Source organism: Oncorhynchus keta, chromosome 21 (genome assembly GCF_023373465.1).
Source record: "Oncorhynchus keta strain PuntledgeMale-10-30-2019 chromosome 21, Oket_V2, whole genome shotgun sequence".
Classification (NCBI taxonomy): Eukaryota; Metazoa; Chordata; class Actinopteri; order Salmoniformes; family Salmonidae; genus Oncorhynchus; species Oncorhynchus keta.
In genome coordinates, this window is record NC_068441.1 from 28168922 (window position 1) to 28181383 (window position 12462).

The 12462-nt window shown below is 41.6% G+C and overlaps 1 protein-coding gene across 4 annotated transcripts in view; it reads left to right on the forward strand.

Moving 5' to 3' along the window:
• The first annotated feature begins 3289 nt into the window (after positions 1-3289).
• The window catches only part of LOC118400359 (LIM domain and actin-binding protein 1-like), a 47310-nt gene continuing 38137 nt past the window's right edge, over positions 3290-12462 (forward strand). Inside the window, exons 1-2 of one of the 4 annotated variants that reach the window (XM_052473653.1) lie at positions 3290-3308; positions 3444-3545. The gene's annotated coding sequence lies outside the window, so the exon portion shown is untranslated. Of the gene's footprint in view, positions 3309-3443; positions 3546-5808; positions 5994-12462 lie in introns of those variants that run through there. The other 3 variants (XM_052473654.1, XM_052473652.1, XM_035797143.2) reach the window with 3 other exon arrangements.

A 12462-nucleotide genomic window follows, 5' to 3' on the forward strand; every position in this document is an offset into this window, starting at 1 on the left:
TGCACGCTACGGGTGGGTGCTGTTATGGTGACCAGTGAGCTGTGATAAGGCGGGGCTTCACCTAGCAAAGACGTATAGATGACCTGGAGCCAGTGGGTTTGGCGACAAATATGAAGCGAGGTCCAGCCAATGAGAGCATACAGGCTGCAGTGGTGGGTAGTATATGGGACTTTGGTGACAAAACGGATGGCACTGTGATAGACTGCATCCAATTTGCTGAGTAGAGTGTTGGAGGCTATTTTGTAAATGACACCGAAGTCAAGGATCGGTAGGATAGTTAGTTTTACGAGGGTATGTTTGGCAGCATGAGTGAAGGATGCTTTGTTGCGAAATAGAAAGCCAATTCTAGATTTAATTTTGGATTGGAGATGCTTAATGTGAGTCTGTAAGGAGAGTTTACAGTCTAACCAGACACCTACTGTAGGTATTTGTAGTTGTCCACATAATCTATGTCAGAACCGTCCAGAGTAGTGATGCTGGCTGGACGGGCGGGCAGGTGTGGGCAGCGATCGGTTGAAGAGCATGCATTTAGTTTTACTTGCATTTAAGAGCAGTTGGAGGCCACGGCAGGAGAGTTGTATGGCATTGACACTCGTCTGGAGGTTAGTTAACACAGTATCCAAAGAAGGGCCAGAAGTATACAGAATGGTGTCATCTGCTTAAAGGTGCATCAGAGAATCACCAGCAGCAAGAGCGACATCATTGATCAAATCAAATCAAAATCAAAGTTTAAAAGTACGTGTGTGTGTGTGTGTGTAGGTAAGTAAAGAAATAAAACAACAGTAAAAAGACATTTGAAAATAAAAGTATTTATAAGAGTACAACAGGTATTGTAGACCTTACAGTGAAATGCTTACTTACAGGCTCTAACCAATAGTGCAGAAAAGGTATTAGGTTAACAATTGATAGATAAAAAGACAGGCTTTATTCAGTAGCGAGGCTACATACAGACACCGGTTAGTCAGGCTTATTGAGGTAGTATGTAGGTATGGTTAAAGTGACTGTGCATATATGATGAACAGAGAGTAGCAGTAGCGTAAAAAGAGGGGTTGGCGGGTGGTGGGACACAATGCAGATAGCCCAGTTAGCCAACGTGCGGGAGCACTGGTTGGTCGGGCCAATTGAGGTAGTATGTACATGTTGGTATGGTTAAAGTGACTATGCAGATATGATGAACAGAGAATAGCAGCAGCGTAAAAGAGGGGTTGGGGGGAACACAATGCAAATAGTCCGGGTAACCATTTGGTTACCTGTTCAGGAGTCTTATGGCTTGGGGGTAAAAACATTTTTTTTGTCCTAGACTTGGCACTCGGGTACCGCTTGCCATGCGGTAGTAGAGAGAACAGTCTATGACTGGGGTGGCTGGGGTCTTTGACAATTTTCAGGGCCTTCCTCTGACACCGTATACAGAGAAAAGAGTCGGCCTGAGAATTGAACCCTTTGGCACCCCCATAGAGACTGCCAGAGGTCCAGACAACAGGCCCTCCAATTTGACACACTGAACTCTGTCTGAGAAGTAGTCATTTGAGAAACCAAGGCTGTTGAGTCTGCCGATAAGAATGTGGTGATTGACAAAGTCGAAAGCCTTGGCCAGGTCGATGAATACAGCTACACAGTATTGTCTCTTATTTCGGACCTTGAGCGTGGCTGAGGTGCACCCATGACCAGCTCGGAAACCAGATTGCATAGCGGAGAAGGTATGGTGGGATTCGAAATGGTCTGTGATCTGTTTGTTAACTTGGCTTTCGAAGACCTTAGAAAGGCAGGGTAGGATAAATATAGGTCTGTGGCAGTTTGGGTCTAGAGTGTCTCCCCCTTTGAAGAGGGGGATGACTGTGGCAGCTTTCCAATCTTTAGGTATCTCAGACTATACGAAAGAGAGGTTGAACAGGCTAATACTAGGGGTTGCAAAAATGTTGGTGGATAATTTTAGAAAGAGAGGGTCCAGATTGTCTATCCCGGCTGATTTGTAGGGGTCCAGATTTTGCAGCTCTTTCAGAACATCAGCTATCTGGATTTGGGTGAAGGAGAAATGGGGAGGCTTTGGCAAGATGCTGTGGGGGGGGGGCTGTTAACCAGGGTATGGGTAGCCAGGTGGAAAGCTTGGCCAGCCGTAGAAAAATGCTTCTTGAAATTCTCAATTATCGCGGATTTATCGGTGGTGACAGTGTTTCCTAGCCTCAGTGCAGTGGGCAGCTGGGAGGAGGTGCTCTTATTTTCCATGGACTTTACAGTGTCCCAGAACTTTTTGAAGTTTGTGCTACTGAGTAAAGGGTCTGAATACTTAAGTAAATGTTATATTTCAGTTTGCAAAACTGTCTCAAATTGTGTCTCTACAGACATTGTACAAGGGTTAATAACAGTAATGTGAATTTAATGTCAAACCAGGTTGCTAGTATACAACGCCCCCCTCAAGCAGAACATTTTATATTGTGAACTGTCTGGAACTCGTTTGCCTGCTTGCTTCTCAAATATATTTTTATTATTAAGTCAAATTCAAAATGAACTGCAATAGTCTACGCATGTCTCAAACACATTAGCATTGTAAAATGCAGTGGTGGAAATAGTACCCAATTGTCATACTAGAGTAAAAGTAATATAAAAGGACTCAAGTAAAAGTGAAAGTCACCCAGTAAAATACTACTTGACTAAAATTCTAAAATTATTTGGTTTGAAATATTCTTAAGTATCCAAAGTAAATGTAATTGCTAAAATATACTAAACTATCAAAAGTAAAAGTATGAATCATTTCACATCCATAAATTAAGCAAACCAGATGGCAGATTATTTTTATTTAGGGATAGTCAGGGGGCACACTCCAACACAGTCATAATTGACAAAATAAGCATGTGTTTTTAGTGACAAAATAAGCATGTGTTTTTAGTGAGTCTGCCATGGGATGACCAGGGATGTTCTCTTGATAAGTGCATAAATTGAACCAATTGCCTGTCCTAAGCATTCAAAATATTAGGAGTACTTTTGGGTGTCATGGAAAATGTATCGAGTCAAAAGTACATAATCTTTAGGAATGTAGGGAAGTAAAAGTAAAATAGTCAAAAATATAAATAGTAAAGTAAAGTACAGATTTAAGTAGTTATTTTAAATATTTGTACTTTAATAGTTTTCACCACTGTTAAAATGTGAGGCCTATCTCCATATTAAAAATAAAATGTGTCCCAATGTATGAACAACATGCCTGGGGCGTGGTTTACTGAGCTCACTTTGCAATAATGAGCTCGTGAGTAATATCGCGGTGGCAGTACATTACATACTTTGAGGAGCGCACGAGAAAAAAAAGACTAATCATTGTGAGTGTAATTAGCCAAAGCCACTTACATTAGCTATATGAAACGTATTGGTTTAGCAGCAAGACATTTAAACAAATCATGTTAATTATGTTCGTTTAAAAATGTAGTTAAAATCTCAGACACTAACGTTAGCAGACGACAACCAACACCTCTCTTTCTATTGTGCACCTGTGGGACTGTCGGAGGAGCTGTTGTTGGCAACATCAGAAACGTAAGGCCGAAGAAAAGTTTAAAGAGGTTTGTTATGAGATTGTGTTGATATATCCAGTTATTATAATACAATGTACATTTGACTTTTTAATAAAAGTAGTCTAAATGTGTGTTAAGCTATGTTAGTTTAGGCAGTGGTGTGCAAATGGTGAATTTGCTGTAGCCAAGGGTAAAATGCTTGCCAATTTCACAGGTGTTGCCAATTTTGCACCATTATGACTTATGGAGGTTGCAGAGAGGTGATGGGAGTTGGCCAACCCATTTGAGGGTATTCCCTATGTGGAGGACTGGAGACACAATGCATTATACTTGGATACAGTACGCTTATGGCTACTTGATTATTGTGGTAAAAATGCATATTGGACCACTCCTTCCTGCTGATGCCACTTTTGCAAGTGCGTGACCAGATGTTTTATTAGGTTATACTCTATTGAGTCTATACAAAAGTTTTAAGTGTTTTCAAAACTCAAAGGGGTGCAGTGTAAAAATGAGTCCACTACCCACACCCCATCTGTTGTGTAGATCCAGCTATATCCCTCAAACCCAAATGAAGGGGAAAGATAGACACCATCTAATGGAATCTTTGTAGATGGTGCCTGGGGGGAATATACTTAGATCTGTACAACAGATGGCATGTGAGACATGGACTCATCTAGACCACTTAAATTTTCAAAACATTATAAAAACAGATTTTGGAGTGAACTATTAGTTTAATACTCAGCACAGCCATTTTGTTGACTTGCGCTTCTCAGAGTAGGTTACCTGTTGGCCTGACAGCCAAGGCTATATTCTATTCAAACCCCTGCAAAGTATTACAAGCTGGGTATTCATTGGCTGTCCCTGGAGAATTGAGGAGTCTACTTTGGTATTCACCTCAGTGCCAGCAGTCAGCCAGCACACAATGCCGACTGTCCATCTTTGTACCTTGATCGCACCATGTGGCCATTTGAATGCATCTCTATGCTCATTTAATGGCACTATTTATACAGTTCTCTCTGTCTTCTTGGAAATGGCACAGCTGAGTCTTAGAAAACTCTGTCAGACCATGTCGCCTTATCACCCTTCTCTCTCTGCAAATAGACAGGGTAGACCACAGAGGCGGCAGCCAGGTGGTAATGACCCAGTGACGATGACTCAGTGGAATGCATTGATGATGGTAACCATCATTTCGGGATCCCTTTTCTCATTGTTGACAGATCAACATTGACAAACCAGGGGACTTTCCTGTATAAATTTAAGAGAAAATAGGTTACACACAGATCTCACTGGTTCTATGTATGTATGTATGTATGTATGTATGTATGTATGTATGTATGTATGTATGTATGTATGTATGTATGTATGTATGTATGTATGTATGTTTCCTTAGCAAAATGAGTAATGTCCTCAACTCTGACATGCTCGTGAAGTCTGTTTATTAATAGAGACACAGAAATTTACATTATGATTCAGTTGTCCATTTCTGACTCACCAATTTATAGTGTAGTTATAGATTTACAGTGTAGCCTGTGGTTTTGCATTTAGTGTTATAGTGTACGTTATATATTATCAGTGTAATTTCATTGTTTATACATTCTGTCTGTATATTCTGTGTAACGTCTGTCTGTATATTATGTTTATTGTGGCAGATCCATTTTACCAGGTCAAATTCCTGTTAAATTCAAATGTACTTGGTGAATAAAGGTTATTCTGATTATACATTGCTACAATAAGTCATAGAGAAACTGCCCTAGTGAAACGTTTGTGTATTTGTATTTTTTTGACGTTTAATAAAAAAAAAATTAAAAAAATTTCAGACGAAGCGCGTGCTCACCTCCAGGTGTGAGGCAATGGTCAGTAGTGGTTAGAATGTGTGGAGTGTATTGAGAGCCAGGGTTTTCTCCCTGCTACAGCACCACGAAGGCCCCTGGGGACGTCTCGGTGTCTCCAGGTCCCCTTTCAAACAACGCAGAGAAACCTGAGCTTCTGGTTCTGTTCGTTTCTCTTCTCCTCTCTCTCTCTCCTCCTTTCTCTTCAACTCCTTCCTCCAGCTTTCTTTCTGTCCTTTGTTGTAACTACCACCTCCCCTTCTTTACCACACTCATGAAGGGGGATCAAGAGTTTTTCACCAGGTTGTTAAAATGCTTTTAACTGTAGAGCAGGGAGTTGTATAGGCTATTTCCTAGAAATTCTGCTGAAGACACACAGACAATGTACCTGGCAGGAGAAATGCAATCCAAGGTCATTGGTGCAGGGAATCACATGACCTGCTTCCTCCGCTCTCATGATACTTTTCTCCGCACTCCGCCCCTTAAACTCTTACACATTAGAGACATTGCACACACAGTGTCAGGTATCGCAAGGTTTCACCAGTGGAGTATGACACATCGGAAGTTCTGAAATGACATGCTGAACCGAAACTGAAGTGCTTTAAAATAATAGATGAGACAATTATACATTGAAGATACCAGGAAAAACTAGACTCTATTAAAAAAGGTGAGTTTCATGTCTGCAGGTGTGTCACAGTGAACTGAAATGTTTTGGGGAGAAATTAAGTTACCACTCCCTTTGTGCCATTGTTTGTAACTGTGTGTCTGTTTTATATCGATCGCATATCTCAATTAATAATACTCTGTTCTCGTACTATTTACCGTAACTCCCACTGTTAGTGTAGTAAGGCTAGTCCAACAGTATCCATGTCATGGATGTGAATGTTTTTCTACCATATGTAGGCTATTGTCTAAACACACAGGGTTGACACCTGATCAGTACCTTAAGCTGAGAGGTGCCAAGTCAGCCATGAAGGAGAGATTTGTGTTTCAGAGTCCAGGTATTTTTCTGCCATTGAAATCCTTTTTCTTTTGTTGCTTGCCTAAGTCTGAACAATGTTTCTCTCTATCGATCTACACACAGTGCCTTCGGAACATATTAAGGCCCCTTGACTTTTTCCACATTTTGTTATGTTACAGCCTTTTTCTAAAATGGATTTTAAAAAACACCCAATACCCATGATTGACTAAGTGAAAATGGGATGTTAGAAATGTTTGCAAATGTGTTATATAAAAAATAAATACCTTATTTACATAGGTATTCAGACACTAAGTTGAGCTCATTCTAAAAACCTGTTTTTGCCTTGTCATTATGGGGTATTGTGTGTTTTGCTGGGTGGCCAGCTCTATGTAGAGTCTTGGTGGCTCCAAACTCTTCCATTTAAGAATGATGGAGGCCACTGTATTCTTGGGGACCTTCAATGCTGCAGACATTTTTTTGGTACCCTTCCCCAGATCTGTGCCTCGACACAATCCTGTCTCGGATCTCTTATGGACAAACCCGGCGACCTCATGGCTTGGGTTTTGCTCTGACATGCACTGTCAACTGTAGGACCTTGATATAGACAGTTGTGTGCCTTTCCAAATCATGTCCAATTGATTGAATTCAGCACAGGTGGACTCAAATCAATTTGTAGAAACATCTCAAGGATGACCAATGGAAACAGGATGCACCGGAGCTCAAATTCGAGTCTCATAGCAAAGGGTCTGAATACTTACGTAAATAAGGTATTTCAGTTGTTTTATTTTTAAGACATTTGCAAACTTTGTCATCATGGGGTATTGTGCGTATATTGAGAAACATTTATTTAATCTATTTTAGAATAAAGCTGTAATGTAACAAAATATGGAAAAAGTCAAGGGGTCTGAATACTTTCCAAATGTACAGTATGTATAAAAAATAATAGACCCACATATTTTAACAAACAATCACCTAAATAAAAGATAGACAGTAGGAGAATAAAACATTCCAAAACAATACATTCAACATTATTGGTTTTGGTACTAAACCCAGAAAAAACAAAGGTTCTCTCACGGACAAATGTGTTTATTTTCAGTGAACTTTAACATGTGTAAATATTTGTATGAACATAAGATTCAACAACTGAGACAAACTGAACAAGTTCCACAGACGTGACTGAAATAAATGGAATACTGTGTTCCTGAACAAAGGGGGGGTCAAAATCAAAAGTAACAGTCAGTATCTGGTATGGCCACCAGCTGCATTAAGTACTGCAGTGCATCTCCTCCTCATGGACTGCACAAGATGTGCTAGTTCTTGCTGTCAGATGTTACCCCACTCTTCCAAGGCTCCTGCAAGTTCCTGGACAATTCTGGGGGGAATGGCCCTAGCCCTCACCCTCCGATCCAACAGGTCCCAGACATGCTCAATGGGATTGAGATCCGGGCTCTTCGCTGGCCATGGCAGAACACAGACATTCCTGTCTTGCAGGAAATCACACACAGAACGGGCCGTATGGCTGGTGGCATTGTCATGCTGGAGGGTCATGTGAGGATGAGCCTGCAGGAAGGGTACCACATGAGGGAGGAGGATGTATTCCCTGTAATGCACAGTGTTGCGATTGCCTGCAATGACAAAAAGCTTAGTCCGATGATGCTGTGACACACCGCCCCAGACCATGACAGACCCTCCACCTCCATATCGATTCCGCTCCAGAGTACAGGCCTTGGTGTAACGCTCATTCCTTCGACGATTAAACGCAAATCCGACCATCACCTCTGGTGAGACAAAAGCGCGACTCGTCAGTGAAGAGCACTTTTTGCCAGTCCTTTCTGGTCCAGCGACGGTGGGTTTGTGCCCATAGGTGACGTTGTTGCCGGGTAGAACCTGCCTTACAACAGGCCTACAAGCCTTCAGTCCAGCTTCTCTCAGCCTATTGCGGGCAGTCTGAGCACTGATGGAGGGATTGTGCGTTCCTGGTGTAACTTGGGAAGTTGTTGTAGCCATCCTGTACCTGTCCCGCAGGTGTGATGTTCGTATGTACCGATCCTGTGCAGGTGTTGTTACACATGGTCTGCAACGGAGGATGATCAGCTGTCCGTCCTGTCTCCCTGTAGCGCTGTCTTAGGCGTCTCACAGTATGGACATTGCAATTTATTGCCCTGGCCACATCTGTAGTCCTCATGCCTCCTTGCAGCTTGCCTAAGGCACGTTCAATTAGATGAGCAGGGATCCTGGGCATCTTTCTTTTGGTGGTTTTCTGAGTCAGTAGAACCGCCTCTTTAGTGTCCTAAGTTTTCATAACTGTGACCTTAATTGCCTACCGTCTGTAAGCTGTTAGTGTCTTAACGACCATTCCTCAGGTGCATGTTCATTAATTGTTTATGGTTCATTGAACAAGCATGGGAAACAGTGTTTACAAATGGTTTATGAATTATTTTTGAAAGACAGGGTCCTGAAAAAGGGACGTTTCTTTTTTTGTTGAGTTTATTTGAGCAAAAGAAAATGCATAGAATTGCAGGAAATGTTCTTTAAAACTGCAACATTTTCTCTCGACTCCTTGCTCCGGCCAAGCGCTACGCCACGCCCATGGACATTTTGTTTTTTTCTCTACAATGAGTCTGGATCTGAGTAGCCAGAACACACATGGTTAAAGCGGAGGTTGGAAAATTTGTAATGGCTTTGATACTCTGATATGATCCAATCGCCTACGACTTTATACAACGGCCCTTGTCACCACAAACAACTTCAATGACTTCAACTTCAAAGTCTGACTAAAGTATAAAGCAAATGACAGAGTAGCGGAATAATTTAGTGTGAATTCCTTTGAAACTGATACATTTTTTTTCTCTCCGCTGCATGGCAAAATATGTAGAATTGCAGGAAATTAGCTTTAAAATGTCAATATCATCTCTCATTCTGCCGCGCCCACCACCTAAGCCCCTTTTTGATCCAGGAAAAAACCCTGGTCTCTGACTCACCTGCTAGTTTATCTACAATGATTTTGTGTTTAATGACTCTTTGTTCAGTTTGTTTTGGAGCCAGACTTTAACTAGGTTTTACACCTCATGGTACTTTGTTTAATTACATACAGTGACATTATCTGCAAATCAGTTTGCATAGAGTAACAGACTGGTTTGTCTCAGGTGTTACCTGTCTAGTATGTTTGGTATGACGTAAAAGAGCACTTTCAATTAGGCTATATCCTCTGCCCTAGATCTGTCAGTTGGTGCAGTCAATGTTATCCTGACATTTTAACATGGCTGTTATTAATGTCCCTGGAATTTACTTGGCTGCAAAGTAAAAATAAATAAATATTTTACATGTAAAGTTTTTTAAATCTTTGTTTTTTAAAAACATATTCCCTAAATGTATTCAGGGAAGGTGGAGAATAGCAACTTATAAACCACCGTCTCTGCATTGAGCTGTTCAGAACTGATTGTACCTTCATGTCACTCAAGGCGCTGATGATGAAATGGATATATTGCGCAATAGACTGATCCTGTGTTGTGTTCCATATCTGGGTTTGTTGTGGATGCAGCATTTCTAGGGAAAACGCAATGCTTTGAATTGACATTTTAGTCATTAAGCAGACGCGGCTTACATGAGTTAGTGCATTCGTCTTATGATAGCTAGGTGAGACAACATATTACAATCGTAGCAAGTACATTTTCCCTCAACAAAGTAGTTAACAGCAAGATCAGTGCTAGTTGGAAAGTGCATATTTGTATTTTTTGGGGTGGGGGGTACAGACGCTTGACATAGAGGCCTAGTTGACTGAAATACGATAACGATTGCTCAGGAAAAGGCACATCCACAGGATCTGGCAATGTCACTTAAGGGTTCAAGAGTTATTTCGGACATCCTGTCCCCAGTTTGCAGTCAAAATCAACTATGGTGAAGTAGAGTGTAGCCTATAGATTTAATTTTACTACCAGATATCAATAGACTAGCTCACCATGCATGCAGGCACTTTGTTCAGATATGGTGAGAGGGTAGATCTGGTGTTGTAGGGACAGATTGACCAAACTTCTGTCGCAGCTTGTTGAAAGAACACAAATGCCATGTGAGAAGGAAGCCTTATCTCTGTTAGGATACCTGTTCCTCTATGTATCACAATCACCATAACACCTACTGCTGCTGCTACAGCTATGCTGCTAGCTACACTGTCACTGCTTCTGTTAGCTTACAAGAAGATGTAGCCTAGATGAATGTCCAATGGCAATTTGTCTTCTGCTTTGTCCCAACCCCTCAGGACATACAATATGCACTGGTTTGGGCTGAGGGCAGCAACAGTGCAGTGCTCCTGGAGCAGTTATAGGGGGGTTAAGCGACTAGCTCAAGGTCACAACGGCAGGCGATGGCTTAGCTTGCACATATAATTGATATAAGTACAATGGAAATTTAATAGAAAAGCATCCCCCGAAAGGCTTCAGTGATGAAACGCATAATAAATGTGTTTTTTTCCGACTTCCATTCTCCTCCAGGAGTGGCTGAATATTTCCTGCTACTCTAGTTCTTCAAGCCGTGCATCTTGGCTTCTACTGTGAGTTAGTTTTTTACTCCACTTAGCTTGGAGGAATGGCTGAGGATGTTTTCGGAGGAATTCCATTGGAATGTCCCCTGCCTGTCTGGCTTCCTGAGCTGTCCTGATGCACATTAATATGTTGCGTTGCCTCTGAGACACACAGTACCTCAGGGTTTCAACCAATATCCACTTAAGCTAAGGTTTAAGCGTTGGCTGATTTTTCTTAGCGTTTTCTCATGAAATATGACAGATATTCCAAGTTTAAAACTATCCCTGTGGCCATGTTAAATACTGTCTTTATGAGAAGTTAATGTGATGTCTCTCTCTTTGTGAACTTGGCTGCCATCTCAGTGGCTTAGATGATTCCTTTCCTGGATCCCATGGTTTGTGGACAGGAAGTGTTGGAGATTTGGTCATTCGTCATGGTCACTGTCTAGTAGTGCTGGTTGTTTGCATGTGTATGTTTGCGTGTGCTGTGTCAATACAAAACCAGCTGCTCTGGTAACGTTCAGTTCAAAGTCCTCTGTGTCTTTGTCGGGTAACAATAATGTAATACCTGCAAAGCACACCTTAATGAAAGGGGCAGAAGAAAGGGCATTGTCCATACACTCTTATGGCTGCATTAGAGTTGGCCTATTGACATTTAATTGATCTGAAAACGACTGTACAAATACACATCATGCAGTGTACCAAAGGTGGTTCCATTTATAACGTGTGTAACGTGCTTTTGATGTTTCTACCTTTCAGACAAATGACTATTTTACTGGCTTACCAGCTGCGTTACCAGATTGCTTTTTAATGTGTACGTGTCTGTCGGGAGCACAGCAACTATAGTAACTAACTATTGCCTGTGTGTGTGTATGTCCTATATGTTATACTCTGGCCTTCTATAATTGTTGCTTATAAAGATCAGGCAGAGATAAGTGGCAGTCGGGGTGCTGATTTATCTTCTCAGAACCTCCTGTCTGTCTCAGCCAGATGATGATGATGATGATGATATGCTCTGATTCACACAATGACAGCATTGTTGCTGATGTCTATTGTGTACCAGTCCCGCAGTCAAGTAGCACATGCAGTGTCTGAACTTGCTCGCTTGATCATGATGGCAGAGTTTGTTTCTTCTTGCTCCTGTAATCATGCAACAATCATGTGTGTGGGTTTTTTTCTGGATCAAAAAGGAGCTTAGGTGGTGGGCGCAGTAGGGGGTGTGGCAAGGGGTGCGGTTGCCATGGCTGAATTTTAGCGGCCCCCGTCATGGCGGTGTAGAGCAATTTTTGCATTTCTAAGCCAATTTCCTGCAATTCTAGCCTACTACATATAAATTGCATGAAAAACTTTGGGCCCTACTTATAGGCTACCTGGTATGGTCATGTCCTCAGGAAAAACTCCTGGCCCTATACATGACACCCAACACAAAAATACAGAACTTTATGCACGTTTGTTAACCATACACAAGTTGATGTGAAAGTTCTTAACATATGTTTTTCCAATACCCTTCAATTAAAGTGTCTGCCTGTGTTGTCTATGTTAATTAATAAGCAGTGAGGTAATGGTGCACACCATGGACAAACGGCTGGGTGATGTCACAGTAAAATGTTTGCTCACCGCAGAATGGTGTCATCCTACAGCATCAGTGTGGGTTGTTGA